Raw genomic sequence first — 15,421 nt, 5'->3', positions numbered from 1 at the left:
ATACCTCTTATTGTTGACAACTTGCATTGATGTGGTATCTTTGTTAACAGTTGATGAAATAATATTAAAATATTACTAGTCCATAGTTTGCATTAGATATATTTCTTCCCATATACCATCCTATTTTTAACACCTTGAAATAGTGACATACATTTGTTATAATTCATGCAAAAGCATTCTTATATTTGTACTGTTAACCACAGTCATCATCCACAACAGGGTTCACTGTGTTATACAGTCCCATGTTTTATTTTTAAGTTTCCTTCTAGTCTCAGAATTATCTTGAGTTTAAAAAGCCAATCCCAAAGGTTACATACTATATGATTCCATTTACATAACGTGTGTGAAATGACAAAATCACAAAAATGGAGAACAGATTTGTGGTTGACAAGGGTTAGGGATGGTTCCTTAACACTTGCATTAATGTGGTAACCTCTGTTACAATTTTTGAAACAATGTTATAAATATACTATTATCTGTAATCCATAGTTTACATTAGGGTTCACTGTGTCATACAGTCCTTTGGTTTTTAAAAATTTTGTTCTAGGAACATATAGTTAACCTAAAATTTCTCCTTTAAACTACACTGTAATATACAATTATTGGAGTTAATTACATTAGCAATATTGTGCTACTGTCACCACCATCCACTAGCAAAACTTTTCTGTCACCCTAATTAGAAACTCTGTCCTAATTAAGAATTAAATCTCCATTTCCTACCCCCATCCTGGCCCCTGGGAACCTATATTCTAGTTTCTGACTCTGAATTTGCATATTTTAATTATTTCATATCAGTGACATCATACAATATTTGTTCTTTTGTGTCTGGCTTATTTCACGCAACATGATAATCTTCAGGGTTTATCCATGTTGGTTGCAGGAATCAGAACTTCATTCATTTCTGCATCTCAGTAATATTCCACTGTTATGTACTACATTTTGTTTATCCATTTATGTGTCGATGGACATTTGAGCTACTTCCATCTTCTGGCAGTTGTGAATAATGGCACTGTGAACATCAGTGTGCAAACATCTGTCCAAGTCCCTGCTTTGAGTTCTTTTGGATATCTATCTAGAAGTGTGATTGCCAGGCCATGTGGTTAATTCTATACTTAACTTTCTGAGGAATGAACTAAACTGTTTTATACAGTGGCTGCACCATTTTATATTCCTATCAGCAGTGAATGAGGGCTCCTCTTTCTTTAAATCCTCTCTAACACTTATTTTCCATTTTCTAAAAAAAAGATAGTTGTCATTCTAGTGGTTGTGGAATGTTATCTCATTATGGTTTTGATTTTCATTTCCTAATGGCTAATGATGTTGAACATCTTTTAGTGCTTATTGACCATTTGTATATTTTCCTTGGGGAAATGTCTATCAAGTTTTTTCTTTCTTTTCTTTCTTTTTTTTTTCTTTTAACAATGGGGTTGTTTGTCTTTTTGTTGAGTGCTAGGATTTGATTTCTTTATATATTCTGGGTATTTAATCTTTTATCAGATATGTGGTTTCCAAATATTTTCTCCCATTCTGTAGGTTGTCTTTTGACTTTCATGATGAAGTCCTTTATGCACCAAAGTTTTTAATTTTGATTTGATTAAGTCGCATTTATCTATTTTTTTCTTTTGTTGCTGGTGCTTTGGTTGTAAAGTCTGAGAAACCATTGCCTAACAGAAGATTGTGAAACTGCTTCCCTATCTTTTCTTCTAGGAGTTTTTATGATTTGGTTCTTATATTTAGTCTTTGATCCATTTTGAGTTAATTTTGTATATGGTGTGAGTTGGGAATCCACCTTCATTCTTCTATTCGTGTATATCCAGTTTTTCCCATCACCATTTGTTGAAGAGACTATTATTTTTCCATTTCGAGGAATTGGCACTCTTGTCAAAAATCAGTTGGCCATAGATGTTAAGGGTGTATTTTCTGAACTCTCGATTTGATCCATTGGTTCTGTATGTCTGTCCTTGTGCTAGTATTAAGTTTTGATTACTGTAGCTTTTGTAAGAAGTTTTAAAATCAGGAAATATGAGTCTTCCTACTGCATTCTTCTTTTTTGAAGATTTTTTTTTGGCTATGTGGAGGCGCCTAACCTTCCATATAAATGTGATGATTGGCTTTTCCATTTTCTGCAAAGAAGGCTGTTGAGTTTAGATTGGGAGTTGTGTTGAATCTGTAAATCACTTTGGGTAGAATTGACATCTCAGTAATGTTTAGTCTTCCAATCCATGAACACAGAATGTCCTTTCATTTATTTAGGTCTTCTTTGATTTCTTTCAGCAATGTTTGTAGCTTCAAGTCCTTTAAAATATCCTTGGTTAAATTTATTACTAGATATTTGATTCTTTTAGTTGCTATTGTAAATGGATTTTTTTTTCTTGATTTCTTCTTCAGATTGTTCATTACTAGTGTAGAAGCCTACTGACTTTTGCATGTTGATCTTGTACCCTGCTGCTTTGTTGAATTAATTTATTAGCCCTAATAACTTTTTTTGGTGGATTTTTTCAGGATTTTCTCTATATAGGGCCACGTCATGTGCAAATAGGGAAAGTTTACTTCTTCCTTTCCAATTTGGATTCCTTTTATTTCTTTTCTTGCCAGAGAACTTCCAGTACAGTGCTGAGCAACAGTGTTGACAGTGGGTGTCCTTGTCTTGATACTGGTTCTAGAAGGAAAGTTTTCAGTCCTCTCACCATTTAGTGTGATGTTAGCTGTGGGCTTTTCAGACTTGCCTTTTATCATGTTGAGGAAGTTTCTTTCTATTCCTAGTTTTTTGGAGTGTTTTTAATAAAAAGGAATGTGGGATTTTGTCTAATGCCTTTTCTATGTCAGTTGAGATGATTATTGGTTTTTATACTTCATTGTATTAATGTAGTGTATTACATTAATGATTTTCATTGGGCCACCCTGAATACCTGGGATAAATCCCACTTGATCATGGTGTATAATTCTTTGAAGTGCTGTTGGATTTGGTTTGCTCATATTTATTGAGGGTTTTTCATCTATATTCATAAGGGATATTACCTGCAATTTTCTTTTCTTGTAATATCTTTGGCCTTGGTAATATGGTGATGTTGACCTCATAGAATAAGTTTGGGACATGTTCCCTCTTCCTTATTTTTTGGGGGGAGTTTCAAACAGGATTGGCGTTAATTCCTCTTGGAATGCTTGGTATAATTTACCGTAAAGCCATGGTCCTGGGATTTTCTTTGTTGGGAAGTTTTTGATTAATGATTTAATCTCTTACTTGTTAAATGTCAGTTGAGATTTTCTATTTCTTCTTGAGTCAGTGTAGGTAGTTTGTGTGTTTCTAGGAAATGTTCCATTTTATTTATGTTATCTAATCTTGTCATAGAGTTGTTCATAGTATTCTCTTATAATTCTATTATTTCTGTGGAGTCAATAGTAATATCCCCTTTCATTTCTGATTTAGTTATTTGCATCCTCTTTCTTTTTTTCTTTCTCAATCTAGCTAAATGTTGATTTTTATTGATCTTTTCAAAGAACCAACTTTTGGTTTTGTTGATTCTCTCTCCTTTTTTTTAAATTCATTATATCATTTATCTCTGTTCTAATCTTAGTTGTTATCTTCCTTCTCACTTTGGGTTTAGTTTGCTCCTCTTTTTTAGATCTTCCTGTTGTGAGGCTGGGTCTCTGATTTAAGATCTTTTTTCTTTTTTAGTTTAAGCATTTAGAGCTATAAATTTGCCTCTCAGCACTGCCTTTGCTGTTTCCCATAAGTTTTGGGTTTTTTTTTTTTTTTCTTTTTTTCATTTTCGTTTGCTTCAAGATATTTCCTAACTTCCCTTGTGGTTTCTTCTTTGACTCATTGGTTGTTCAAGAATGTTGTTTAATTTCCATTTATTTGTGGATTTCCTGGTTCTCCCTGTTATTGATTTCTAGCTTCATTCCCTTGTTGTCAGAGAAGATACATTGAATGATTTTAATATTTAAGACTTGTTTTGTGACCTAATCTATAGTCTACCCTGGAGAATGACCTGTGTACATTCTGAATCTGAGAAGAAAGTGTGTTCTGCTACTGCTGGGTGAAGTGTTCTACATGCATCTGTTAAGTCTGATTGGTTTATAGTAGCGTTCAAATCTTCTGTTTCCTTATTGATCTTTCATCTCAATGCTTCATTCATTATTGAAAGTAGTCATGCAATGAAGTCTCCTACTATTATTGTGGAACCATCTGTTTTTTCCTTCAAATCTGTCAGTATTTGCTTCATATACTTTGGGGCTCTGCTCTTAGGTGCTTGTATCTTTATAATAGTTATGTCTTCTTGTTGAATTGACACCTTTATCAGTATATAGTGACCTTCCTGCCACTTGCCCCAGCTTACTTGGTTCTTACACATTGACATCCTTGCTGCTTTTCAAACACCAAGAACACAATCAAAATTGTGCAACTCATTTTACTTTCTTTTGCATTTGATTTCCGGAAACACAGCTTTGGCACAAACTGTTCTTTAAGTCAAATTTATGGAGCACCTGCTAGCTGCCAGACCTGCTCTGGGTACTTGGGATTTATCAGTAAACAGACAAGGACCCCTACTATTCTGGCTGGGGACATAGACAGTAGACAGTAAATGTGATAAAGAAGTAACTTGGCTGTTGTGTTAGAAGGTGGTGTGGGTAAGGGGGGCCAGCATGCCAGTCAAAGGAGGGCAGTTCGGTGTTTAAAAGAGGTGGACAGGGCTGCCCTTGTTGAGAAGGTGGCATTTGAGGAAAGTCTTGAAGCAAGTGAAGGAGTTGACCAAGTGGTTGTCTGTGGGAGAGCATTCCTGGGGGAGGGAATGGTTCAAGCCTGCCTGGACCAGCAAGGAGAGGTTGGTGTGCTGGAGAAGTGTGGAGGCTGAGGTGGTAACAGAAGAGTCACGGTGGCAGGAGGGCGAGCAGGTGTGGCAGCACCTTGTTGGCCTCTGTGAGAATTGGCTTTGCCTCTGAGGAAGCTTGGGAGCCAGTGCAGGGTTCTGAGTAGAGCAGTGGCGTGAAGGGCTCAAGTTCTAACAGGAGGACTCTCATCCCCAGCAGGGGAGCAAGGACAGAAGGAGACCCAACAGCTAGTCACTAAACCAGGAAAGGGGCGACGGTGGCTTGTATCGGGGGAGTAGTTGTGGAGGAGTGGAGTGGCTGGCTTCTTGGGTTTGGTCTGGTGGCAGAGCTCACGGGGCGTGCGATGTGGAAAGGGGAGTGCCGAGAGTGGCCTCAGAGTCAGTGGCCTGGGAAGGTGTCGTTGCGTTGTCAGAGCTGGGGAGCCCTGGGTGGAAGTGATGTTGGAGATGTCTGTTCAACATGCGTGGAGAGTGTGTCTTACAAAACAGGGAACAGGCTGTTGCACGGGGATATGATTTGGATATAGTTGGGCACTGGTTTGAATTTAGATGGATGGATGAGATTACTAAAAGAGGAACATGGAGAGAGAAGATGACTGAGGCCCACGGATATCAAGAGGTCAGAGAAGACACTCTTCACCCAAGGAGCCAGTCAGTTGGGAGAAACTAAGAAATACTGGCCAGCAGCTGAGGGACTAGGTGGTGAAGGCTGTGTCAGACGCTGGTGGTGACTCAGCGAGACGAGGGTGGGGTGTTGGCAGGAGGACTGAGCAGCTGGAGTTGCTGGGGCTGGAGCAGAGCAGGTCTGGCCCAGGGGTGGGGCTAAAGCTTGACTGGAGGTGGGAGGAATTGAAGACAACAATTAGGAGAGAACTGGAAGAAAATGGGTGTGGTTGGTGGGGAAGGGAGGTCAAGGGCAGGATTTTTTTTAAATGCAAGACATAATGGCTCACTGTTTGTTGTGGCCAGCGAGCTTGCCATGAATGAGAGGCTGCCAGGGGCCTCCGTCCTTGCCCGTCGCCCACCCATCCTCCAGCACAGGCACCGGGGTGATGCCAGCGGACTGCTGTCCGTAACTCGAGGCACTCCGCTGTGGGGCGAAGGTGGACACGCGGGCACGAAGCACTGTCGGGACGAAGGGCAAGCCTATTCGGAGTAATTTGGAGATTGGCAGGAAACTCATAAAGGGAATATGGAATTCCACGTACAGCAGCAAGAGATTGCCTTGTCCACAGCTTCCTGCCCTCTGAAAGAACAGAAGTTGCTGCTGGCAGAGTTCCAAACATGGAAATGTAAGATGGAATTGAATAATCTCCCCTAAATCAATTTTGTGAGCCAGATGACCTCCTGGTGCTGGGATATGGCGCAGGTGGATGGTGCAGAGCGCTGCTGTCTGCTGAATATATTATGACAATCGATTTTGAAGAGAGCCAGATCCCGACTTTCTTCTGGTTTCTGGAGCCTGGCTGACGCTCTTCAGTGACCTCCACGGGGCCGCGTGTGCCCCCGTCTCCAGTGTGCTGGTTCAGGTTTTGTCAGTTGGAGGGGCTCTCTGTCTGGGCTACTTCCCACTAGCCCCTCACTGGGGCTGTCTGCACAACGTGGCAGTGGGGCACAGCCGCGGGACTGGGGTTCCTTCCCACGGTGGTGTGTTCTGAAGATTCAGGGCGCCCCTCACTCGGGGACCTTCGCAGGTGGCGGCTGGGATTTTTCCTTGAGATTCTGGGGATGACCGAGAGTACAGCTCCACTGGGCTCGCCCTTTCAAGGCTTTCTGGGGCTTTCCTCTGTGCGATTGCCAGCGAAGAACCCATTGTGCAGGCCTGTGCTTGCAACGTCTGTGCCCCTGGAGCTGCCAGGGGCCAGGGGTCGGCAGATTATTTCTGTTATAGGTCCAAGAGTGAATATTTTCAGTTTTGAAGGCCGCATATGGTCCATGTCTTTGTCTCCTTTTTTCCCCTCAATCTCTGAAAGTTGCAAAAACCACTCTCAGCTCATAAGCTGTGTGAAAAGGGCCATAGTTTACCCACCCTACCACCATCCCCGGCGGCAGAGATACAATGTTTGCTTGGTTGTAACTTCCACTAACACCGTCTGCTTCAGGTGAGAGAGTCAGGAGGCACATCCAGTGCTGGGACAGACCGTTGTTTTTGTATGTGTTTATTCATGTTAGTATGAAAACCAGCCTCGGAAAGGGCCCTCTGTGTGTCTTGCGGAGGACTCTTCCACCATTCAGGATGCACAATCGTCATTACTTTAGCAGTGTTGTGTTTTATAAAATCCACCGCATTATTGCAAAATATGTGTTGTGATGAATTTAGGTGAGCCTTTGTCTTCCTTGGGGGGTGTTGCTCTGGCCTGAGAGCTTTCCGTGGCAGAGACGCCCAGACCCCTCTAACCCGCTGAATCAGAAGCGCTGGGGTGGGTGGGGTGGGGCCTGGGCATGGCCACTTCAGAAGCCTGCTCGGGCGAGTCTGGTGTGCAGCGCCTGGGGACCAGGCTCACTCATTTGGTTGTGTGCCTCCCGGTAGCAGGGGCCATGAGATTTCCTGTGGCCAGAGTCTCCATCATGTTGGGTTGCAATAAAAGCTCGTTATTGCTGTTTGAGGTCACCTTGGCCTTTGCCTCACGTATGTGGCGAATGCTCCAGAATGAGGAGAGGGTTGTGGCGTAATCAGCGAGCGCTGGCTCGGTTAGCACGAATCCCAGGTGGCACCGGAGGGCCTCTCAGCACTGTGGGTGGGACGCTCTCGCCAGGCCGAGGGAGGCGCTGAGGGGTGTCCACTCCGTGAAGCTGTGGGACGGACTCACCAGTGTCCAGATGGCATCAGATGTGTTCTTGTTCTTCAGTTGGCCATAGCTGCACTCCTCAGTGGGACTTATCTATAGGAATTGGATGTTTGTTTACTATAATCAATATTTATCTTCGCAGACTTTGATCAGAGAAGAAAATGCTTAGAGGGAGGCTGGTAAAAGATGATGAAAATCTCATGGCTCTGAGACTTATCAGCACGCTTGTTTTTTCTTTTTCTACAGCTTTTATTCTGAGGCTTTTGAAGCCAGTCTCTGTTTACGCTTTGTGCTGACTGAATGTGCACACACGTTATTAATAGCAGGAGTGGTGAAGAAAGAATGCTTTCTACTCTGAAAATGTTACCTGATATAAAGTTGTTAAATATTCCTGATATAAACCCTGGAATTGAAATACTTTGTGTCTTTAGGGATCTAGGCCAGTGCTTCTCAAACATGAGTGTGTGTGAATCACCTGGGATCTTTTCAAATGCAGATCCTGATCCAGGAATTCTGATTCAGTAGGTGCGAGGCTTGGGATTCTGCATTTCTAGCAGGCTCCCCTGGTCCACTGACCCCACTCCGAGAGGCAGGGTTCTTGGCTGTTATGCCTGATCTTCTGCTGAAGTATAATCAGATTTATTCCAGAAGGCACATGGCATCCAGGTGTTGGCGCTGCATTGTTTGCTGCCTGCCTGGCGTTAAGCTACACCTGGAACATGCAGAGAGAGAGCGCGTTAGAAGAGTGGTGGCCCTTAGCCATCCCTGACCCTGAGACATGGGCACCCCCACATGTTGTCTCGCTGAGGCTCTCACTGGCCTGGGATGGCCGCTCTCGGTTACGGATACTGAGATGGAGAGGAGTTTGAGAAACTTGCCCAGGCTTGTTCATCGTCAGAGTGAGGATCTGGGTCCCGCATCACCGTGAATGACAGTGGCTGGGACTGAGGCAGTTGAGCCGGACTCGGGGTGAACCGTGTCGTGGTGGGGGGCTGGGCACTTCCCCGTCCACTTCCTCCGTCGTCATGAATGTTCGCTCCCCGAAGGCCTGAAATTGCAGAAGGAATTAGATCTGTTCTGTGTGCCAGGGGCATGCTGCTGGCTGTGGGGTGCAGCCAAGGTGGCCCTGAGGTGGGTGTGCAGGTGCGGAGGGTGGTCACGCAGAGGCTGGGGAGCCGCCTTGTGGGAGGCCCCAGAAGAGAGGAGACACTCCAAGTGGTGGGGACAGTTGAAGAAGATGACTTCTGAAAATTCCATCCCATTCTGAGATTAAATTTCACCTGGGAGAGTTCAGGGTCCTGTTTCTCCTGTGGTCTGACTTGCTGAACCCTCAAGGGGCCCCGTCTTGGTCAAGAAGCCAGTGAGGGGGACACCACTGATTTTCTACTTTAGATTTGGAAACCAAATAAATTTTGGAAGTTGAAGAGGGATCCTCCTAATATTCTGGAAATAAAGTGAAAGGAATCACATTTAAAGTAATAGCTTTATGTAGTAACCTTAATGGAGGTAGGAAAATAAAATGAGTGTCTCACTTAAGTAGAAAACGAAAAGCCAGCAACTGTAGCATATGGGGTTGTGGGTTGGGTGATACAGTGAAGGGTTAATCCTTTTGAAGGTTCAAAAATACTTTTACAGAATTAATGTCCAGGACCTAATGGCATATTGATGGCTGTGATTCATGTGGGTTCAGTAAAAGCTTTTAGCCCCTGGCTCTGTTTCAAGGGCACAGATTCAAGATGACTCCTGATCTTTCTCCATGTAGGAAGACTCCTTTGTTCCCCACGGGAGCATTTGCACTGTTCACAAAAATATCCACTTGTCCTGAAAGCTCTGCAGGCAACTGGTCCAGGCCCTGCTGGCAGGCCATGTTTTCTATCCCTGACGGTGTGCAGAGAGCCAGAGGCACCTGCAGCGGGGATTGGCCTGGAGGCAGGGGCTGACCCTGAACTTCAGTGCCACACAGGCCTGGGTTTGCACCCTGGCTCCCTTGCTTACCAGCTCTGTAACTTTGGACGAGCTGTGTAGCCTCTCTGGGCCTCAGTTTCCATAGCGAGTACCTCTCTTGCAGAGTTGAGGTGAGAAGAGCCACAGTGCATGTGAGGAGCCTGCTGTGCTGGAAATGCTCTGCGGAGGGTGCTGCTGTGAAGGCAGTGACGAGCCATGAGGGAAGGATTTTACTGTGGATGAAACTGATGGCCCCTCTTCCAGAATATTCCATACCCTGTGCTGCATATATCAATATAAGAATTAAGAAATGTTATTGAGGCAAAGCTGACATGTTATTCTGCTGTAGCCAGAGAGAAAACACTTTGTGTCTTGGGCACACTAAAAGCAACAGGGTCGCCCTCATGATGAAACCTTAAGCATTTCCAGTAAACTTGGACCTTCCAGCAAAAACATCTTCACCTCAGCTTTTACAATATCGTTCATTGTTTGAGGAAATGTGACAATCTAGGTGAAGTTGATAATACCGTGAGAAAGTTGGTATTTTCCCACTATGACCAAACTAATGAAAACTTGGTCATTTTGGTCATTTTTTTCTTTAATTTCTGTTTTTTTAAAGCTTTTTGTTTTAGAACAGTGTGCCAGTTTGAACGTATTGTGTCCCCCAAAATGCCATTGTCTTTAATGCATTCTTGTGGGGGCAGACATACTGGTTGTTAAGTTGGAACCTTTGGATTGGGTTGTGTCCATGGAGATGTGACCCACCCAACTGTGGGTGATGACTCTGATTGGATGGTTTCCATGGAGGCTTGGCCCCGCCCATTCAGCCTGGGCCTTGATTGGTTCACTGGAGCTCTAGAAAGGCTCAGACAGAAGGAGCTCAAAATGTGAGACACGTTTTGAAGATGGCTGTTGGAAGTTGATGCAGACATTTTGGAGAACGCTATTTTGAAACACAACCTGGGAGCAAGCAGATGCCAGCCACGTGCCTTCCCAGCTAACAGAGGTTTTCCGGATGCCAATGGCCTTTCTCCAGTGAAGGTACCCGTTGTTGATGGACACTTTATGGCCTTAAGACTGTAACTGTGTAACCAAATAAACCCCCTTTTTAAAAGCTGGTCCATTTCTGGTGTTTTGCATTCTGGCAACATTAGCAAACTAGAACAAACAGTTTTAGATTTACAGAATTATGGAGATAGTACAGAGAATCCCCATATACCTCACACCCACTTTAACTCTTACATTAGTGTGGTACTTTTGTCACAAGTAATGAGCCAGTATTGATACATGTTTCAGTTTGCTAAAGGTACCAGAATGCAATATACCAGAAATGGGTTGGCTTTTTCAATCGGGTTTTATTAAGTTGCAAATTCACAGTTCTACGGCACTGAAAATGTCCAAATAAAGGTGTCAAGAGGAAGGTACCTTTGAGGAAAGGCTGCTGGCATCTGGGGCTCCTCTGTCACAGGGAGAGGCACATGGTGACGTCTGCTGGCCCTTCTCTCCTGGTTCTGGTTTCATTAGCTGTCTCCAGATGTCTCTGGGCGTTTCCTTCTGAGTGTCTGTGGGTCCTCTTGAGCTTCTCCAGGGCAAACTCTGGGTTTCATCTCTTAGCTTCTCTGAGCTCTCTGAGATTCCTCTGTCCTTTGCCCTCTCATACAGGACTGCCGCAAGGGGATTAAGACCCACTTTCAGTGGCTGGGTCACATCTCCGTGGAAACAACCTAATCAAAATGTCCCACCCATAATCGGTATGCCCCTCAGGGATGGATTGAAATAGCATGGTGTTTTCTGGGGTACATTACAGCTCCAAACCAGCACAATACACTGTTATTAACTATTAATAGTCCTCAGTTGTTTCCTGGTGTCCTTTTCTGTTCCAGGATCCCATCTAAGGTCCCGTTTTGAGTTTAGTTGTCCCATCTCCTTGGGCTCCTCTTGTCTGTGATGGTTTCTCAGACTGTCTTGTTTTTGCTGACCTTGATTGTTTTGAGGAATATTGGTCAGGCATTTTGTAGGATACCTCTCCATTGGGATTTGTCTAATGTTTTTCACATGATTAGGATGGGTTATGGATTTTTTTGGGACAACCATAGAGGAAAAGTGCCGTTTTCATGATATATCAAGGGCACACACTGTCAACATGACTTACCGCTGTTAATACTGACCTTGACCAGCTGGTTGAGGTAGTGTTCGTCAGGTTTCTCCATTCTAAAGCTGCTCTTTGTGTTCCCTCTTCCAATATGGACTCTCTGGGAGGAGGTCACTGTGCATAGCCCATACTTGAGGGAGGGAGTATGCTCTACCTCCTTGATGGGGTGTTTGTGTAAACTATTTGGAATTCTTCTGCATGGGATACTTGTCTCTTCCATTTATTTATTTATTCAATCATTTAATAAGTATGGACTCTGTACTCAGTTCGGTAGCGTATATACCAATTGGAACATTACAGCAATTAGCAAGGCCTCTGTGCAAGGATGCCACGCAAATCAGTGTAGACTCGTGGATCTTTGTTTTATACTTTGGATTATATTCCTGTAGTACTTCACTTATTTTGTTGCACAAACTGTTCCATCATTGGCCATTGGGAGCTCTTTCAATTGTCTCCTGTAATCTCTTTGACATATCTTCATCATTGTGTATGTTTAAGCACTTTCTTTTTTTCTGGCATTACAAGATGCTCCAGGCTCATCTCGTTTAATTCCTGCCTCTGTCCTAGAAGCAGCAATTTGTCCAAGGAGCCCTGGTTCCTTTTATTAGAGAATGGTATTGGAAATCAAGATCTGGGTGCTGGGTATGCTCATTGCTACTAGGATATTTTTGCTTCTTGGTCCTCTCAGCTGCCCGAGCAAGGAGATATATGTCCATATACTAATCTGTGTATATAAACATACCTATAAATATTTCTATTCAGGACCATCTCCATCCATCCATCCATCCACCCATCCATCCATCCATGTATCTAGGTATTTATTTAGGCATCTATCTATTGTATGCTTATCTATATTAAGCAAAAGTTCCTACTGATACCCCAACTCTAATCCATTCTCACATGGATTATTCTAGCACACTCCCTTGCCCATCTGTAACCTTGCACTCCACCCGCCATCCACTTACATCATTGTTCAATTCCATTATGCATGTATTGAGTTTTTAGAATTGTTGACCTGTAGCCCCTTGGGAAACTCCTTTATCAACTAGAGTGCAATGACTGCACAGTTCCTTTTGTCCTTAGTCTTACAGACTCCACTCGTTTCTAGAGTTATGTCAGTGTTTATTTTCGTAACTTGTCACTGAGGAACATTTATAGAATAGTTTTTCTGCCCTAAAAAATGCTCTGTGCTATGATTTCAGCCCCCAAATTCATGGTAACCACGGATCTGTTTACTGTTGCTATAGCTTTGACTTTTCTAGAATGTGACACAGTTGGTTTATACAGAATGTATGTTTTTCAGAATGGCTTCTTTCACTTAGCAATATGCAATTAAATTTCCTCCAGGGCTTTTCCTGGCTTGATAGTTCATTTCTTTTTATTGCTGAACAATATTCCATTGTATGGATGTACCACAGGTAAGCCATTCACTTCTTGAAAGACACTTTGGGGGCTTCTGGTTTTTGACAATAATGAATAAAGCTGTTATAAACCTTCATGGGCAGGTTTTTGTGTGGACATAAATTTTCATATCACTTGGGCACACGTGTGAGTGGGATTGCTGGTTCCTGTGGAAAAGACCATGTTTACTTTGAAGGAAACTACCAGAATGTCTTCCACAGTGGCTGCACCATTTTGCATTCCCGCCAGCAGTGAGTGGGAGCTCCTGGTGCTCCACAGCTTTACCTGCACTGTTGTCAGCGTTTTGGATTTGGCTGTTCTAATAGGTGTGCAGTGGTTTTGCGTTGTTTCAATTTGCGATCCCCAAATTTGGCTGTTTTATTTAAAATTTGGCATGCCACTTTTGAAAACTGACTTGCTGGTACCTCTTTCAACCGGTATTTTTCTTTTCCAAATGATTTTTTCTGAATCTTCTGTTGACAGTATAAACATGAGTTTGTGGTCAATATCTTATTAGCTTGAGCTGTTTTCAGGATCTACATTTATATAATAATTATGATTGTGCATTTTTAGTGATGGTACTTCTGTATTATTTATATTGAAATATTTCTGTTCTTGCAGTGAAATACACAAATCATCTCCTAGTGCCACACTGAAGTTTTGGGATAAGCATATTAGAAAAACTTTAAGAAATTACTCCAACAGTAATTTGACGGCAGATTTCAACATTCTACTACTGCTCAGAGGTTGTCCTTGGCTTCTTATTACCTCTCAGGTAAAGTCCAACCAAGCACGCCTTAGCCGGGCATTCAGGGTCTTCTGGCTTCCTCGTACCCGTCTTGCTTGACTTACCACTTCTCACTCTAAAGTCGCTAAGCTGGGGTGGATCCCTGCACTAAACCTGGCTTTCTACCTGCCAGGACCAGCCTTCCACAGACGCTGTACATGCTACTATGCCTTGAGGGCCTGGCTCATATGCCATCTTGTTTGAGCATGTGGTTTACTTTATCTGCCCAGGAGTAAGCAGTGTTTCCTTTGAATATTGTAGCTCACGAATTATTCCTTTCTTAAGGCTATGGGAACTTTTTACCTTGCCTCATGACTGTTTGTGTACACCTCACCTTGCTCCTCATACAGTGTGTGCTCTTTGAGGACACATTTGAACTGTTGACTCCCTGCTCTGCTCCCTGCTGTGGGAGGGCCCAGCCGGCAGGGAGGATGTAGGGATGGCAGAACGAGCAGCGTGCTTCTGAGACGCCACCATTCGGGCCATTGCACACTGGGTCCCGTGGGAGGGAGGTTCTGCCTCACCCTGGTTCGTGGGTCAGCAGTGTGATGAGAATGACAATATTGCTGTGCATCCTTGCAGCCTTTTCCTACACTGACTTGACCAGACTCGGCGGGAAGAGCTTCTAGTCAGTTCAACTCAGAAGTTCTCCTGTGTGCACAGGCTTACAGTTACCCTTTTAGACATATGCAGATTCCTTTCCTCATGATCTTGTTCTTATCTGCTTCAGTGTCTCTTCCCAGAACTTTCCTTAATGGGGGGCCGACTAGACTGTATTGGCTCTGCTGCCAGTTTCTGTTTTCTTCATTTGCATTTGGCATTCTCATTGTTGGCTTGGAGAAGGAGGCCTGTTGCCAGGACAGCTGGGAGTGGGACATGCTCAGAGCCACTTGGTCAAATTTCATTTGTATTCATAGTTTGTCTCAATTTTGGGATTTGGAGAATGTACACATTTTATCTTTCTGCCCCCTTGTTTTTTCTACTCCTCTAAAGGGCCTAGTTACGCCACACTCACTCTCCTGAATTCACTGCCTTCACTCTTGGTGTTTCTACTCTCTTCAGTATGCTTGATTGCGTCTCCATTTACCTCACTGCTTTGGTGATGTCATCCCATTTCATGGCTGTCAATACTATCTGTATTCTGATGACTCCCACCCGGACCTCTTCCATCAACTCAGGACTAATTTATCTCATTGCCTATTTGACATCTACGCTTACGAGTCTAGTAAGCATTTCAGACTTCACTTGTCCAAAACAGAATTCTTGAGCTTTCCATAATAGCTCCATTTTTTCAGTTGCTTAAGCCAAAAATCTTGGAGTCATCCAAGATTCCTCCTCTTTTTTCAAACCCTTCATCTAATCCACCAAGAAATACTGTGTTTTAGGATACCCAGAGAGTTGGTGAGGACATGAGGCTCATAGGATTGGGTTTAAACAATACAAAACAAATTTCTTTCAATTGCTATAAAAGGCAGTTCAAAAATGAGCAAATCAGAAACATAATCTATTATAAAAA

At 43.2% G+C, this 15,421-nt stretch overlaps 1 protein-coding gene and 1 pseudogene across 4 annotated transcripts in view; both read left to right on the top strand.

Moving 5' to 3' along the window:
- PCBP3 (poly(rC) binding protein 3) overlaps positions 1 to 15,421 on the top strand; it is a 357,863-nt gene that overhangs the window by 53,029 nt on the left and 289,413 nt on the right. The window contains exon 1 of one of the 4 annotated variants that reach the window (XM_037830114.1): positions 13,809 to 13,893. The exons of the other annotated variants lie outside the window; for them this stretch is intronic. The gene's annotated coding sequence lies outside the window, so the exon portion shown is untranslated. Of the gene's footprint in view, positions 1 to 13,808; positions 13,894 to 15,421 lie in introns of those variants that run through there. 4 annotated transcript variants of the gene reach the window in all.
- LOC119510542 lies at positions 11,978 to 12,077 on the top strand (annotated as a pseudogene).

This window comes from Choloepus didactylus, chromosome 1 (assembly GCF_015220235.1).
Source record: "Choloepus didactylus isolate mChoDid1 chromosome 1, mChoDid1.pri, whole genome shotgun sequence".
Taxonomy (NCBI): Eukaryota; Metazoa; Chordata; class Mammalia; order Pilosa; family Megalonychidae; genus Choloepus; species Choloepus didactylus.
Note: the sequence above shows the minus strand (reverse complement) of the source record. Positions and strands in the feature narration are given on the sequence as shown.